This window comes from Barbus barbus (assembly GCF_936440315.1).
Source record: "Barbus barbus genome assembly, chromosome: 4".
NCBI classification, from domain to species: domain Eukaryota; kingdom Metazoa; phylum Chordata; class Actinopteri; order Cypriniformes; family Cyprinidae; genus Barbus; species Barbus barbus.
Window position 1 is genome coordinate 3,482,882 of NC_136732.1, and position 18,338 is coordinate 3,501,219.

The window sequence follows — 18,338 nt, forward strand, 5'->3', positions numbered from 1 at the left end:
GGGATGACATTGATTAGGTGTCACCCTGTTTTTAAAGATTGTCCGTGTAAAATTCAAACATTTTAAAGATCACCCTGGGTATATTACTGAGTTAATGTCTATATCATTCAGTGGCATATGAGCATCATTTACATTTTTAGTTAGTATTGTCGCTATTGTTACTATTACTATTGTTGTTGTTAATGACCAAGATAGTATGATCAGTCTCAATAAAACTTTTTTTTTCATAACTCATTGCCAATATTGCTTCCATGTAAATTCAATAACAAACAAGAGCAGCAAGGTGACGGCAGACCTTCACCCCAGTCTTGCAATGTTCAAGAAAGTCAAGATCTAGTTTCAGATGATCACAGAAAGATCTATATCTGATCATCTTCCTTGCCTAATAATTGAACCAGATCAGTATATTTGAAGTTCTCTGAGGGGACACAGACAAACAGATGGACGCATTATCTAATTACAATACCCTTAAGAAATTAGATCTCATAGAAATGTTATGTGCTAATTCAATAATGAACTGACCTAAACTGAAAAATTTATTCTGAAAATGGTAATTTTCATACAACTATGCCAAGCAAGTGCAAAACAATATAATGCGATTTAAAATGGCAAAACTTTACAGTAAACAAATATGTGCAGTGTGCTAAAAATGGAATATGGAAAAATGATGGCGTTTTCCTTTAAAGAAGAGTTTGCTGTCATCAAGCAACTGTTGCTATTACTGACAAAACAAGCGTCTGCAGCTGCAGACCTGCCAGAGGGTGTCCATTTGCCACTAACAAACATAGTGGACTTAAACTAAAGGAGCAAGCCTGCTACAGGTCAATGGTACATTTGGTTTTATTAAATACCAAACACCTCTTTTGTTGGTTGCTTTTGATAAAGGAGTAAATAAATTAATCAATTTGAATGAATTTAGTTTTATACTATTTCAGTATGGGTTTCAATACAGCTGTCTTGTAAATACACTAATGGATATCTTATTTTAGGCATAGTATCTGGCAACAATTGGAGGTCCTAACCAATCCTCCAACACAAGATGGATCCTAGTCCGTATGCTGACCACCCCACTGGCTCTGCAACTATGTTGGAAGGGCTCTGGCCAGAAGTTGGCCTTTGGGAATATGCTGGTCTGCAAAGCAGTCATAGATACAGTATGTAATGTTTTTTTTTATAAGATAAGCCCTTATAACTTATAAGAATGAAAAAGGAAATTGGAGGAAAATGGTAACACTTTAGTATAGGGACCAGTTTTCACTATTAACCAGTTGCTTATTAGCATGCCTATTATTAACATACTGTATGGGCTGTTTATTAGTACTTACAAAACACATTCTGCATGACCATATTCTACATCCCTAATCCTACCCAATACATAAATTAACAACTATCTAACTACAAACCCGATTCCAAAAAAGTTGGGACACTGTACAAATAAAAAAGGAATGCAATAATTTACAAATCTCATAAACTTTTATATTTTATTCACAATAGAATATAGATAACATACCAAATGTTGAAAGTGAGACATTTTGAAATGTCATGCCAAATATTGGCTCATTTTGGATTTCATGAGAGCTACACATTCCAAACAAGTTGGGACAGGTAGCAATAAGAGGCCGGAAAAGTTAAATGTACATATAAGGAACAGCTGGAGGACCAATTTGCAACTTATTAGGTCAATTGGCAACATGATTGGGTATAAAAAGAGCCTCTCAGAGTGGCAGTGTCTCTCAGATGGCAAGAGGATCACCAATTCCCTCAATGCTGCCGCGAAAAATAGTGGAGCAATATCAGAAAGGAGTTTCTCAGAAAAAAATTGCAAAGAGTTTGAAGTTATCATCATCTACAGTACATAATATCATCCAAAGATTCAGAGAATCTGGAACAATCTCTGTGCGTAAGGGTCAAGGCCGGAAAACCATACTGGATGCCCGTGATCTTCGGGCCCTTAGACAGCACTGCATCACATACAGGAATGCTACTGTAATGGAAATCACAACATGGGCTCAGGAATACTTCCAGAAAACATTGTCGGTGAACACAATCCACCGTGCCATTCGCCGTTGCCGTCTAAAACTCTATAGGTCAAAAAAGAAGCCATATCTAAACATGATCCAGAAGCGCAGGCGTTTTCTCTGGGCCAAGGCTTATTTAAAATGGACTGTGGCAAAGTGGAAAACAGTTCTGTGGTCAGACGAATCAAAATTTGAAGTTCTTTTTGGAAAATTGGGATGCCATGTCATCCGGACTAAAGAGGACAAGGACAACCCAAGTTGTTATCAGCGCTCAGTTCAGAAGCCTGCATCTCTAATGGTATGGGGTTGCATGAGTGCGTGTGGCATGGGCAGCTTACACATCTGGAAAGGCACCCTCAATGCTGAAAGGTATATACAAGTTCTAGAATCTTCCAGATTCCAGATCTTTCACCCATAGAAAACATTTAGCGCATCATAAAGAGGAAGATGCGACAAAGAAGACCTAAGACAGTTGAGCAACTAGAAGCCTGTATTAGACAAGAATGGGACAACATTCCTATTCCTAAACTTGAGCAACTTGTCTCCTCAGTCCCCAGACGTTTGCAGAATATTATAAAAAGAAGAGGGGATGCCACACAGTGGTAAACATGGCCTTGTCCCCAACTTTTTTGAGATGTGTTGATGCCATGAAATTTAAAAAACGTATTTTCCCTTAAAATGATACATTTTCTCAGTTTAAACATTTGATATGTCATTTATGTTGTATTCTGAATAAAATATTGAAATTTGAAACTTCCACATCATTGCATTCTGTTTTTATTCACAATTTGTACAGTGTCCCAACTTTTTTGGAATCGGGTTTGTATTAGTAATCAGCAAATTAGGAGTTTGAGGCAAAAGTCGTAGTTAATGGTTTGTTAATAGCGAGAATTGAACCTTAAAATAAAGTGTGACTGGACAAATATATTGGTAGTATGTAAATGACCAATGTTTAATCTACCTCCATGTTACCTGTACCCAGATATCTCTGTTTATTTGTCAGCAAAGGTGCTTAAACTCAAACTAATATGAGGTTCCCCCAACCAAAATGCTAATTTAATTCCTTAGTGGCTCAATTTTCAGAGCACTGGGAAATTTTCTCAGGCTGAAATATCTAATACCTTCTATTGAAGAAGGTGAGGCGTCGCATTCTGTTGCAAGCCCATGAAATAGAAACGGAGGAGAAAGAGAAGGATGGAAACAAAAGAAAAGCGTAAGGAAGAGATGGCAAAGAAGGAGGAGGAAAAAAGACAAGCCCAGGAGGCCAAAAAGCAAAAAAAAGGCAGGCTTTTCCTCTGACTGAAGATGGAGAACACTGCGCTCTCTGCAGTAGAGTGGTCCTACCTGGCTCAGGAGAGGAGGCCATAGACGAATGGGTCCAGTGTGATCTGTGCCATGTGTGGTTCCACCTGGAGTGTGCAGAGGTGGAAGAAGTGCCAGACACTGACTGGCTTTGCCATAAATGTTGTCTGTCTACATAAAAACACACATTACACCCACGCATAATGTAAATACATTAATGCACACAGAAAATAAACATTTATTTCTAGTTATTGAATTTTGAATCGGTGTTAAATGTAAATAGTTGGAAACACTGACTTAAATGATTATGATCATCACAGATAAGTGTCCACACAAAGGAGTTTCTCCTATTTGTAAAATGCAGTATCATAAATTAAAATTAGGACAAAACAAGTGCATAAGTGTCCTTATGTATTATATCTACAAGTGATCACATAATTCTATCTCTGGTTTCAAACCCATTAAACATTTCCACAACATTTGGATTGGGACAATAACCAAATTCAGTTATTAATTTTAAATGCATATCGACTTGTCACTTACAAACGAAGTTTATGGCATTTATGCAAATGTTTAAATGAAGTTTACTTAGTTAATTTTAGCTATTTCATACAGAAATGTTGCATGAAACACAGAAACCCTCTTAAGATATTTAATTTACCATACCACATCTAGTTCTTCACACCACCAAAAAACAAAGTTTAGTCACGGATTTGTGATATGCAATTCCCAAAATGTCCAAATCCTACAGCAGTACAGTAAAGGACATTATCAATCAATATGTATTAAAAAAGGACAGTGGTGTCCTTTGGAAAGATGTCATTGAATCCCTGTCTTGCCTCCTGGGCTGCCGCATCCCATTACTCTGTCTACTGGGTGATTTATCAACTCTCAATCAGGAAATGACAAACAAAAGGACACTCCTTGTAGCTTTAGCCATCGCCAAGAACTGGACTGGAAATCCCGAAACACTATTCACATAGCACACTGGAAAAATTAGCTCACAGAATACATCTCCCTAGAATATTTTACACCTCCTTACAATACTTCGGATCCACAACACTCCAGATCAGACCTCTTTCAACTTTTACAAATGTGACACGCTGATTCTGATTATTTATTTACCCGCATATTATTATACATATTTATACAAGGTTTTAGTAATACTACGAGTGTTTTCATTACTACTATTATTATTATTATTATTAGTATCTTGAGCTGTTGATGGAATGATGTTTTGTATGAGGACGGTAACGGTTTAATGAAGATCATAACACTAAATATACTTAAAATATATAAATATAACTAAATCAGATTTGCCCCCAACATATACCATACGTTTTTAATGCACCGCATGCTGATTTTAATGCATCACCTCAGCTTAGACATATATTTATCTCATCGTGAATGGGAGGAGAGAAGGAATAAAAAAATAAAAAATAATAAAAATACACTGACACAGAAGTTAGAATAGGTGTGGTATGTGTTGGGTATATGCCATTATTACATTATTATTACTATTGTTACTATTATTATTACTTTTATCTCTATTGATATTAAAGTATCATAAACAGTCTGTGGGAATAGAAATACATTAAATAGCGGCCGTTTTCACCCATGAAACCCATAAAATTGTTAAATTCTGGTAAATGTAGCACATCTCACAAAAACAACGATTTTCTGTCTTTTTGATATAAAGTCCACTCATCAGCGCCATTAAACACCGTTAATGCCGTTATAGCAGTTAATGCCGTTAATGACGTCACTGCTAATGGAGCCAATCCGCTCCGTTTGAGAGACGCTCTTTTGTTTGAGAGTTATCTGTTATGTTAACGCTACTTTAAAATAGACCAATTATACAATTATTCCTAATATCTTCATTATTCATATTTAAAGTAGTGCGTTGTCACAGGTTTGACTGCGAGAGTGTGATCTCCCTCTCTCTGCGCACACACTCAATCGACATTCCTTTCATTTCCGCTGTAGCTCTCTTATTTAACCCTTTTTTAATACACTACAAATATATGTGGGACTATTAGCAGAAATCACATTATAGTAATCGGAAAGATGATTGACTCACATGTCGCTTGACACATTATTGCAATACAGCCTAAATTGTTTGTATTTTGCTATAAAACCGACATATTTTGAAAGCTGAGACATGCGCAAAAGGCTAGAATAGCCTCTCTCAAAATATTATAACTATCTTTATTCTAGTAGTATTTCAACTTTATTCTCGTAATTACGGTTTTAGTTTAGATATTTTTTTTTAACGTGGCACTAAAACGCCGTCATACTGATCTGCCAATTTTTATGCTAATATTTTTTCCTTTGACTATTCTGTTCATCAATACAGACCCATGTATTATTTAGTAGTGACATGTTCAGTCATTTCTTCTTCATTCACTTTTGCTGCAAACAAAAGTGGATAAAACGTCTTTGAAATGTATGGCATCCTTTGCAATATGATGTTTTTAACTGCTAGCCACATTAAGATTTTAACTTTAGATTTATCTTCGATATTCATGTTAGCATAATTTGCAGCTTGCATACATTTCTTTGTTTTGAACACAAAATAATACATTTTTAAGAATGCTTGTAACCAAACAGTTTTCGGGCACCATTGACTCCCATAGTAGGGAGGAAAAAAATACTATGGAAGTGAATGGTAACTGGAAACTGCTTGGTCACAAGCATTCTTCAAAATTTCTTTATTAACCTGATTCAAAGAAAGTATATGGTGATAATTCTGACACTTGTGTTCAATAATATATCCCCCACAGCATTTTTTTCAGCCCCCATCACAGCCACTGCAATCTGATCTTTTCATAGCCTTTATCAAACTGCGTGGCTGAGGTAAGTAACACACTTTAACAGGTAGAGCAATTTTACAAATTTATTGTTAGGAATACAATTTACCATTGGGAACAAGATTGTATTTTGTAATTTTAGACATTAAAAAAAATGAATGAGGAAAAGAGAAAGAAAGAAAGGCAATATCTGAGATCCTGGAGAGCTGCCAAACGTGTTTTTAAAAATATAGAGAAAAAAAAACACAGAAGTAAATGATCCAGAACAAGTCCCAGGGTGTCAGACTGACTCTGATGATGCATTCTATGGAGGACCACCTGTCCCCTGGAGCATCGTCTACATGGGAAGAAAGTGACTGGGATGATGACTTTGTGGAAGACATGGGACCTTGATGAAAATTACATGACTGACCAGGAAGACATGACTGACCATAACGACAAAACATCACTGGGAACAGATCTGGCAACCTGGGCATCCCAATTCCAAGTCAAACACAATGCTGTTGACTATTTATTAAAGGTCCTTCAGCAACACGGCCACACAGACCTTCCATCCACTGCCCGTACATAGCTGAAAACACCAAGGGATCTAGCAACCATCCAAAAATCTGGAATGGAATATTTCCATTACCCCCTCCATCAAAAGCTACTGGAACACCTGGAGAAATACCCTGTTGAAGAGCTGCAAGACCATGACACCATCGATTTGTCTTTTAATGTTGACGGCCTACCGTTATTCAAGAGCTCAGGGAGAGTCATGTGGCCTGTCCTTTGTGCCATCCACCTGAATCCCATTGTTGTGTTCCCTACAACACTAACTTGTGGAAACAACCGGCCAAAAGATCTGCATTTTTTTGAGGATTTTGTTGCAGACCTCAAAGACCTCCTGTCTAGCGGCATTCAATGCAAAGGTTAAAAAAATAGCATAAATGTTCTCTGCATCGTCTGCGATGCTCCAGCGAAAGCTTTTGTCCAGGGCACAAAGCTACACTCTGGATATTATGGCTGCGATAAGTGTGACCAAAAGGGTGAATGGTTCAACAGAGTGACCTTTCAGGACACTGAAAACCTCACTCTAAGAACAGATGCATCATTCAGAAGCCAGGTTCAGGCCGAACACCACTGGCCCAGCTTTCCATTGATATGGGCAAGAGCTTACCTATTGATTATATGCTTTAATCATGCCTGGGGGTGACGAACCAGTGGAGCGAGAGGAGTGAGGCTCTCCAGCACTCAAAAACTACAACTAAGCACTAGGCTTCTTCAACTCAAAAATTAAATGCCATCAATCTTTGCCATCAATCTTCTCTCGCACACCTCGAAGCCTGGGTGAGCTAGAAAGATGGAAAGCTACATAACTTCGACAATTCATGTTATACACGGGAAAGCTGGTGCTGAAAGGAATCCTTGAAGATGACCTGTATGAACATTTTCTGGCTTTCAGTGTGGCCATGTGCTTGCTAGTGTCACCAACACTAGTCGAGAGGCATTCGGAGTACGCAGGAAACCTGCTGCACTACTTTGTCTGTAGAGGACGAGAGCTTTATGGTGAGGAGTTTATAGTATACAACATCCACTCTATGCTCCACATCACTGATGACGCTGTGCAATTTAATGGGCTTGACAACTGCAGTGCATTCAAATTCGAATCATACCTGCATACCCTGAAGAGGATGGTGCGAAGTGGAAAACACCCTTTGAGACAGGTCGCCAAGAGAATAGAGGAAAGGCAGCCATCTCTTGAAAAACACAGAGAGAGAAAAACATCAAGTGCCAAGGACAAAGCATTCTTGCTGCATGAAAATGGCTGTGAGTCCTTTGCAGGGTTATTACGCAAGTAACATATCAGTAGGATTTCATTTAAAATAAATATTAAAGTTTTAGTTTTTTCAAAGGAAGTGTTTTATTTCTCATGTTTTAAAGGGATAGTTCATACAAAAAAGAAAATTGTGTCATCATTTACTCACACTCAAGTAGTTTCAAACCTGTATGAATCTACATACCCATGCTCCTTATGACTGTTTTTTTGGTCCAGGGTCACATTCTAGAAGAAATGTGGAATAGGTGACATTTTGACATGAATTAACTTTGCTTTTCTTTTCCTTAGCATGTACTATATTGTAGAATTTTTAGAAGAATCATTGGTTGGAATTGTAGCAGAGTGCTGGACATTTGAAAATGATGAGGTATAACCATCCACAAGTCCAACCCACATAAATATAATCTTGAAAGTTAAAATTTTACAATATAGTTACTGGCCCCCGAACAATCAGACAAAACGGGCAAAAAAAGAAGTCCCTGATGAAGAGACACGGATCACACGAAAAATCCGTGTTTTTGCCAAAACTGGTAAAGTTCAATATATGGCAGGATATTTTCAGATTATTACTGAAATAAATTGTGATAACATTTTGATTTCCTAATTCCATTAACGTTTCGTCCCTAGGTGATTTCGAGAGGGCATTAAGGTGGCGTAAAAATGCTGAATTGAATTCCTCTGTAGAAAGCGACACTGGCAATAACTTCAAGAGGCCAACCAGAAAACCAAGCCGATTCGAAGACAGCAGTGATGGTATGAGAACATTGCAAGCCCAGAAAAATGGCTAGAAATTAAAAAAACATATCACATTAAAGGGACAGTTCACCCCAAAATGAAAATTCTGTCATCATTTACTCACCTTAAAGTTGTTCTAAACCTGTATGAGTTACTTTGTTCTGGTGAACACAGAATATGATATTTTAGAGAAATTAAACATTTGCTGGACTTCATTGACTTTCAAAAGTATGAAAAAATATATTTATATATACTATTGGAGTCAATGGGGACCAGAAACTGTTGCCAACATTCTTCAAAACATCATCTTTTGTATTCAACAGAACAAAGAAACTCACACTGGTTTGTAACAACTTGAAGGTGAGAAAACTGACAGAATTTTTATTTTTGTGAGAACTACCCCTTTCGTGAATTAAGTATTCCTTATTACTTTTTTTTTTTTTAGATGATTGGGGAAGAGACACCTGGATGCATAACTTAAAGAGAAAGCGTCAAGGTACATCTGCAAATTTCAAATGAGTAAATTCAGCATTTAAGTAATTAATATTGTGCTTACCATTCAGATGAACCCTTTCCTTGCCTCAAGGCAACAACTGTAAGAAAAAGGCCAAACAAAGGTATATTTGTCCAACTCCCCTCTACTAGACTAATATTATACAGTGTGTGCTTAAATTTAGGCTGATCAAATTACAATTTAATTTCTTAAACAACCCCCATTCAATAAATCACAAGTTATCAAAAATATAAGATTTGAATAAACAGTATTGTAAATAGATAATAATTAGATTTCCCTGACTATTATTTAATGTGTCAGATTTTACAGGGTTAATTTTAACATTTTAATAGTATTATCTATAGGCAAATTACTGACTAGTTTATCTTTTTTTGCAAATTTTACCTTCAAAACCCCCTATATAAGAAATATGGACATCTAAATACACATCCTACAATCCTGATAGCAACAAAGACTAATAATGTTTGAACTGAAAAAAAAATGTGCTTCAAAGTAATATGATGAGAATATTGAATTCCTGATGTTAACTTATCTAATGAAAAAAATAATTGTGTGTGTTAACCGTAGAAGCAGCTAAACTGGAACTGAAGTCTGCAGGACGGTTTTCCAGGAGCAGGGTTGGAGATCCCTGCTATAAAGCCCAAAAACACTGGACGATTTTTGGCTGTCCCAGACGAAAGACTGGCATCGTGAAGCAATCTCTGATTCACTACGATTGTTTCACGATGCCAATCTTTCGTCTGGGACAGCCAAAAATTGTGCAATGTGTCTCGGGCTTAAAGTGACCTTCAATTTGGAACAAGAGAAACTGGAGGAGTGAATTTTTTTTTTTTACATCAGAGATGTGTCCCTTTGCTCAAAGCTGATTGATAAAATTTGGGTTTGCGATCTCTAACCCAGAACGTTTCAGGGGCTTATGCACAGCTATTACAAAAAAGCGAAAACATTCAGGAGAAGGCCACATGACGCATTAAGAGCAAGAGGGTCTATACATTTGAACACGATATGGAAATTATGTTTAAAGGGATAGTTCACCCAAAAATTATCCCATGATTCACTCATCCTCATGTGATCCTAGGTGTACATGACTTTCTTTTTTTTACACAAATCAAATCAGAGATTACTCTACTCCGTCACACATCGGGTCAAAGTGTACTCTTCCGCCGTAACTCACTTTGCGTAGTGGTTTGCTGGAAGCTAATTTATAAGATTTCATAAAGTTTTAAATATGGATATTTTCTTACATCGCTTGACTTCAGAAGGCCTTTATTAACCCCCCTGGAGCCATATGGAGTACCTTTATGACGGATGGGCTTCAAATTCCAACACCCACTACCATTATATACATTATTGTTTTTATATAACGCTGTGTTTGTCTGAAAGGAGAAAGTCATACACCTAGGATGGCTATAGGGCAAGTAAATCATGGGATCATTTTTATTTTAGGTGAACTATCCCTTTAAATCTCATTTGTTCAATTAGTTATGTTTTTCTTAAGATACATAATATGCAGGCTTCCCACAAAAGTTTAACGTATCATTTTGCCTTCTTGCTCAACGATGAATGTTTTGCGTAGGAGTCATCCACTGTGAAAGGATGGCAAACTTGCAGAAGATACTGGAAAACCAATAAATAATAATAAAAAAGCAGCTGCAGGACTACTCTGCTCTGTTCAACTGCTCAGAAAATAAACAAGGAACTCATGAACTATTAACAAGTCATTTTTAAAAAATTATTTTGTATTGACTACATGAAAACATCTGTAATGTGGAAAAACGCATTCAGAACAGTACCAAAAATACCTTTTGTACAAAGAGTCATACCCCAAACTTACTGTTTTTCAGGTAATCTCTAATTCAAGTAGTATAAGAGAAAAATTAAAGAAAAAAAAACTTTGCATAATTGTCTAACAGAATTGTGATGTTACCTTTTCAGCAGAGAGACAACCATGGACAAGGCCTCCCAGAGATTTTTCAATGCCAAAAGACCTCAAAGGTAAAAGACAACAAGATACCAAATGTGTTTAAATGCTATCAAAAAGGTGTACAACTAGAGGTGTCTAACTAGAGGTCTACGCAGGACTATTTTTTAATCCCGCTCCTGTCCGTGAGGTTATATTCCGCACCCACCCGCTCCTGCTATATATTCATTCTTAGAATAATTTTCTTCCTGACCCGACCGGATATTGTTAGACCACCTGCTCCCATTCAAATTAGAGCTACTGACCGCTGCCACGTTTTTTTGGAGGGGAATTTAATCCCACATTGCAAAAAATCTAGTTGAATGCAGACCTCTATCTCTAACTCTTAGGTTAAATTATTTTTTTTGTTGCTGAATTATTTTGTTAATAAATAAAATAACTAGAATTACATATCTATACCAGTGATACTCAAATCTGGCTCGCGAGATCTACTTTCCTGCAGAGTTTAGCTCCAACCCTGATCAAACTCACCTACCTGTGACTTTCTAATGACCCTGAAGACTTTGATTAGCATGCTCAGGTGCGTTTGATCAGGGTTAGAGCTAAACTCTGCAGGAAAGTGGATCTCAGGAGCCAGATTTGAGAATCCCTGATCTACAGGGTGGGCCATTTATATGGATACACCATAATAACATGGGAATGGTTGATGATATTAAAGTCCTGTTTGTGGCACATTAGTATATGTGAGGGGGGAGTTTTTTTAGAAGTCGGCCATCTTGGATACAACTTTTGTTTTTTCAATAGGAAGAGGGCCATGTGACACATCAAACTTATTGGTAATGTCACAAGAAAAACAATGGTGTGCTTGGTTTCAACGTAACTTTATTCGTTCATGATTTTCTGTTTCTGACCACTTATAAAATGTGTTCAATGTGCTGCCCATTGTGTTGGATTGTCAATGCAACCCTCTTTCATTTTTCTTGTTTTAGGGACACGTGGAGGAGCATGCGGAGGAGTAAATGGTTCAATGTTCAAGCTTCTTTAGAAAACCTGTTCATTTACATGTTTAGAAACCTGTTTACCCTTTTTGTTATTTGTGCTTTATATCTATAGTAAAATAACCAAATTAATCAAATTCGAGTCTTTCATATGTCGTTGAAAAGGTCTCTAAAATAGTTTTGGGCAAATGAGGACAAGTTAAATTGGCGACGTCCGCCCATATAGATTAAGAATTAAAATGACCAACTGGTTACCAACACACGACTATAGATCCACGAGGTCGCCATGATGTCACAGTTACTTACTGGCAACGTCACAGTTACGTAATGGCGACGTATACGCACCTTTCACTTTTCCGGTTGGCACGACGTAACTTTGGTCACCAGATTACGTTGCAGTTACGTATTTGTGTTAGCTGGGATGTTGATTGTCACCATTGTTGAGTTTATATGCTGATTGTTGATGTGTGTCTGCATGATACACTAGTTCAAAACAAAACTCTCTCGGAATATTATTGTCACAAATACTGCCGTTTCAGTCTAATCATGTTACTTCAGTTTATGTCGTTCAGTTCCAAATCATATTAAACATCATACCTCTTTTGTTTTATTAGTTCAAAAGGCATTATTCTCTTCCTTTGATTTGATAAAGACCGGACATGTGCAAACCAAACCAAACAAATACCTCACAAGAAGAAAAATAAATCTTTTTTTCGGGCTGAATTAACTAATTAAATGTAATATCTGGAAAAGCCTCCACTCTCGCCCCTTTCATTCCTTTTCTTGTCTGTAGGAAATGTTGTAATTTTCTCAAGTTTGTAAGCACTTCTAACAGATCAGTTTATCTAAATGAACACAACCTGATACCTGAATATTAATTTGATCCTAGTGGGGCAGAGTCATCATGATTTCTGACTCTCTTCATCGTTTTATCCTCATTTATTTTCTCATTCTGATGCATTAACAATTACCAGATCTCGCTCTTCATCAGCGCCATTAAGTTATTTAACAAAACGTTTTCCAAACAATATATTCAGAAAAACCAACAGCAAAAGATAGATAGAGCTTTGTACTGAGAAATAAATGCACCTTTTCTGCGTGTGCCTTTTGTGAGAGAGATTCTCGTTTTAATTTGTTCATTGTATTTTGAGGTTTTGGTTCTTTTGCTGGTAGTCCATACCATATAAAAAAAAAAAAAAGTTTCTCTTGATTGTAATTGAAGTGCGATCACAATCACGTGACTAGAATGCCTGGATAAATGATATAAAGGGTTAAGAATTTGGAACGTTCAGAATAATATTCATTCTACTTCAGAACTCCGTTTGAATACTTGACTGTGGGCGGGGCTTAGGTGGAGGCGGAAAGATTCCCCTCAGCTTCACTGACGCTAGCTTTGTTTGTTTTTTTAACACTGACTGGAGATAATCCGATTTTATCTGCATACGTAAGGTCACTCACTGTCCAGGAGCGCGACTGTTATTTGAAAAGGTTGAGTTTAACCAGACACCAGACAGGCCGAGCCGCCCAGAGGAAGGACGACCTGACAGGATTCCTCCAGTCCAGCGACTCAACCCGGTGAAGTAGGCTTTATACTCGCACTTCCGCGTTCAATAACTTAAGTTAACCTGCACTTAAAAAGGCTAATTTCGGTCAATTATCATTACCGACTGTTATGAGCACAAACTACAACACATTTTTCTGTAGAACTGGACATTTTAAAGATAAACACGCTTATCTCTGTCGTGCTATATCTCTGGAGAAACTCCCTGTGTCTATCTAGTAATGAAGATGTGTGTATTTCTGTTTCAGCAGGAAACTATTTTACAGCTACCTGAACTGGGCCAATATACAAAACAGTTCAACATTATTTGAATGTATATGTAATGGCCATATAGTTATTTTAAAGTATACCTCCTTACAGTGACATTACAGTATATTTAAAGATGTGAATATTTTCTAGAAAGAAAAATTACAGAAACTTTATTTGATTATTCTTTTACCAAGTTTTTTAATATCAGTCACCATTTATACCCAATTACAGATGATTAAGCATATAAATAGTCAGTTTGTTGTTTTACACACAATGAACGAGGACACCGAACAAGAACAAATCATCAGCAAACTGGAGGGAAAATATGAAGGTAAGCACATTATTGTATGATCTGAGCATATGATTCATTTCTGGTGTTTGGTGCCCTTTGACTATTATAAAATGTAAAAAAATCAAATACACAATCTGGCAAATTTGTCATTTTTTTTTCTTTTCATATATAACTATAAAATACATTTTAGCTTACTTTTTAAAGTAATAACTTATCTGTACTCTATTAAATTATGATCGACACAGAATTATTAGGGTTGTTTTTTTTTTCTAAATGCGGTTTTCATAGAAAATAGTATGTAAACCATTACTTTAGAAGTTTAAATACACTACTACCATGTACTGTATGACATTTATGAGCAGACATTTTTATCCAAAGTGACTTAAAAATAATAAGCACTTTATCAATGAATTATAACAGGGTGGACACTAACAGATTAGACATTCTGTCCTAAAGTCAGCAATTGCACAATGTCTGAGCAAAAATATCAAAATGCTTATCAAATAAAGAATTTCATGGTTACCAATTGAATTACTAATAAAATTAGGCAGATTTTTCTCACATTATCTATTTAGTTTTCCCTACAAAGAAGTGATGTCAGCTATCTGATTGAACTGTCATTTCATTTAACCAGCGTTTATTTGACAGCACAGTTGTCAGTGTGGGGAATAACTTGAGAGACAAAGTTTTATTCACTTAATTGTTAAACTACATTTAATATTTTAAATTCTATAAATTAGAATACAGTATATGAACATTTTTCAATCACAGTAACTATTCTGATAAAAATAGTTGATTCAACAATATAATATTTTCTTCTCTTGCCACAAGATGTGAAACTGCGTCTACCTCTTAGACTCAGACTGTCTCTGAGACTGCAACTCCCTGAAGACCTGAGCCAACATCTGTCCTATTCTTTAAATCAGTGGTCTCAAACTAAATTCCTGGAGGGCCACAGCTCTGTAGAGTTTAGCTCCATCCAGCTCCAACTCACACCTGCGTGGAAGTTTCTAGTGATCCTGAAGACCTTGATTAGCCGGATAAGGTGTGTTTGATTAGGGTTGGAGCTAAACTGCAGAGCTGTGGCCCTCCAGGAACTGCGTTTGAGACCAATTCTTTATATGGTGCAATAAAAATACCTTTTTTTACTTCTAGATATCATTCCTATTTTATGAATTCTACTTTATGGAAGATCATTCATGCCACAGTGAAGTGCACAGTAGGAGCAATGCTAAATGCAATACACCAGCATTGCATTTCATGTCTGAAATCATTCCACTGTCAAAGCAATGCCGTCTTATTTCACTTACTTGCTTTTGAAAAACAGTTCATGGATTTGCTTTTTTAGAAATACTTTGCAACAAAAGGAAATGTCATGAGCTCAAATACATTGCATTCTCAAATACATTGTTTTGATGCTTACACCTTGCAAGTTAGGCATGGTATTCAGTGATGTTACCAAGTGTGTTCTCTCATCAGCGCTGCGCGTGAATATGACGAATTACAACAACACTACGGACAGCTGAGGAAAAGCGGGGATTAAAGTCCAAAACCTGACTTGAAATAACCTAACAAATCAATCGGGGCTAAAGCGGTTATAAATGACAATGTAAGTTCACACAATCTAACTAATTTGTGCACGCTTACTCTTAATGTCGATAATGTATCCACCATGGCAAACAGCTAATATATCTGTGCTGTTTAATGCATTTGAGACGTTTTGTTTTCCTCAAACGGAACACAATAATTCTGAGTCAAATATGTATTTTATGATAGCAGTAACTGTAAAGGGACTATTGTAATGGGTAAATAAAATGTAAGCTAATACAGTCCTAATTACTAAGCTCAGATGAGTTAATGTGTGTTTCTTATAGTGTCGTGGCACGCCGGAGTAGTTCTCGTCTGGATCTCAGTTGGTGCAATTAGAAAGGCTCAAAACAGAGTTTCAAATGTGAAAGAAAAGACTTTATTATAACAAGATAACAAAGCCGAGAAGCAGCCGCCACATCAACTGCCTCTGAGCTCTCAGTGTTGGTACATCTTCATATATACACTTTTTATTGCCCAAATTTGGTAGTTCCTGTTTTTCTTATTGGTTATGTCTGTCTGATTTACCACAATTAATTACTAGCCCACCTGGTCCAATTTTAATGGTGGCGTCTGGCCAGATCCACCATTTTTAAAAAGTAAAAAGTTCTTTATTCCATCACTCCCATTGGTTGGCAGTGATCCCAGAAGACATACATCACAGTTGTATCACTCCCATTGGTTGGCAGTGATCCCAGAAGACATACATCACAGTTGTATCACTCCCATTGGTTGGCAGTGATCCCAGAAGACATACATCACAGTTGTTTACATGTATCTGTCATATTCTGGAAATCACCCAAAGTTCCTCGGGTTATTCTAAGTTCACACACCTGCATCCGACCAGTGCATGGCCCTTAAAGACTTATAATCAGTATGGCCAGTGGATGGCACTCCAAGACCCATAATCAGTAGTTAGACATCCAGTATAATAGTAATTAATATTAGGATATCACACTTTGCATAGAATAGTACATGGATTACATTTTTAAACATGTCTAACATTTTGAATAAGATAATGCTATAGTGAGTAAACAAAATTATACAATAATAGCAGTTAAAATGTAGTTTTAATTGAGTGATTTTAACTTTGACGGATTTGTGCCCAGGAAAAAAATGATCAGAATGAGTGTGAGAGGGATGCACATTTTTCTGAAAATTTGCATACAGCGGACTAATGTGCTCTTCTTTTTAAAATGCATTTTTCTTATTTTGCTAATTATCTGCCAATGGGGTAAGAAATTAAAAAATATTCTTGTTTCAGTTTGTATTAAGATTATTTTTCTTACCCTATGGCAGACAATTTGACTTGTTTTACATAAAATTAACTTAAAAGGAAAATCCACCAGGAAACGCGACTAAATATCTTAGACCATTTTTCATCTATAAAATGCATATTAAGATATTTGTACTTGAAATAAGACAACAATGCTCAGTATGAAGCAATTTTGCAGCGTGAATGAATGAATAAGGCATTTAAACTTTGCTAACACTTTAAAAAGGGGGAGGAGATGGAAAGAAACTCCGGTTTTACCGAATAAAACCTTCTCCCGACCAGGGGTGCGTTTCCCAAAAGCATCGTTAGCTAATTATGGTCGTTAGTTCCATTGAACTCTATTGGTAACGACGGAACTTGCAACCATAGTTGTTTTTGGGAAACGCACCCCAGGTTAGGTTCACAGAGTAAGTTTACCACTGAGTAACGTAACTGAGTACAAGTTACCACTTGTTCAGAAATGGGCTTGATTTACCCTGCTTTCTCTGGGTTGACAAACCTCCCATTTTGAAACGGAAAACCCAGAGTTTCTCTCATTTCAGGTTTTACATACTTTCACTTAACCTCCTTTCTGAAACGGGCCCCAGGGTCCTGTAACATGATGGTAGTTGAACAAAATCAAACCAATACTAACAGGCTTTGTTGGTGTCACGCTACGGTGTCTAGAGAACACGCACACAAAAGATGAAGTCAAATAGTCTTTTAATAAATCCACACAAAGGGTATAACCCCAGACAGATGACACACATGGACACAGAACATACATTACTGGACAAGGGCAAACAGAACCGACTTGAACTTAAATACACTGGCAAATGAAGATAATAAATAAGACACAGGTGAATCAAATTACGAAATCAAAAGGGAGACAGAAACTAGGTCACACAGGGAAGACTTGATTGAAAGACTAGCTGAATCAGTGACTACATTTACATGGACATTGGTAATCAAATTTTTTACCTTATTCTGAATAAGACAATATTATGATTAAAGTGTTTACATGAGTTGCTTTTAGAATATTCCTTTTATGCTCCCGTTTTACATGTTATAGTACATAGATTGATTAATGGCACACGTCATTACGTCCCCACGCAATGCCATCCGATGAATTTCATGTATAAACATAGTTAGTCTTCGTTATGCACAGTTTTGAGTGTTTCATTTTTAATTTGTCATGCTAGTTGTTGTATATGAAGCAGGGACACGTTTGTCTGCATTTTGTATGGTGAGTTTCTTGGAAGTTCAGCGTACGCGCA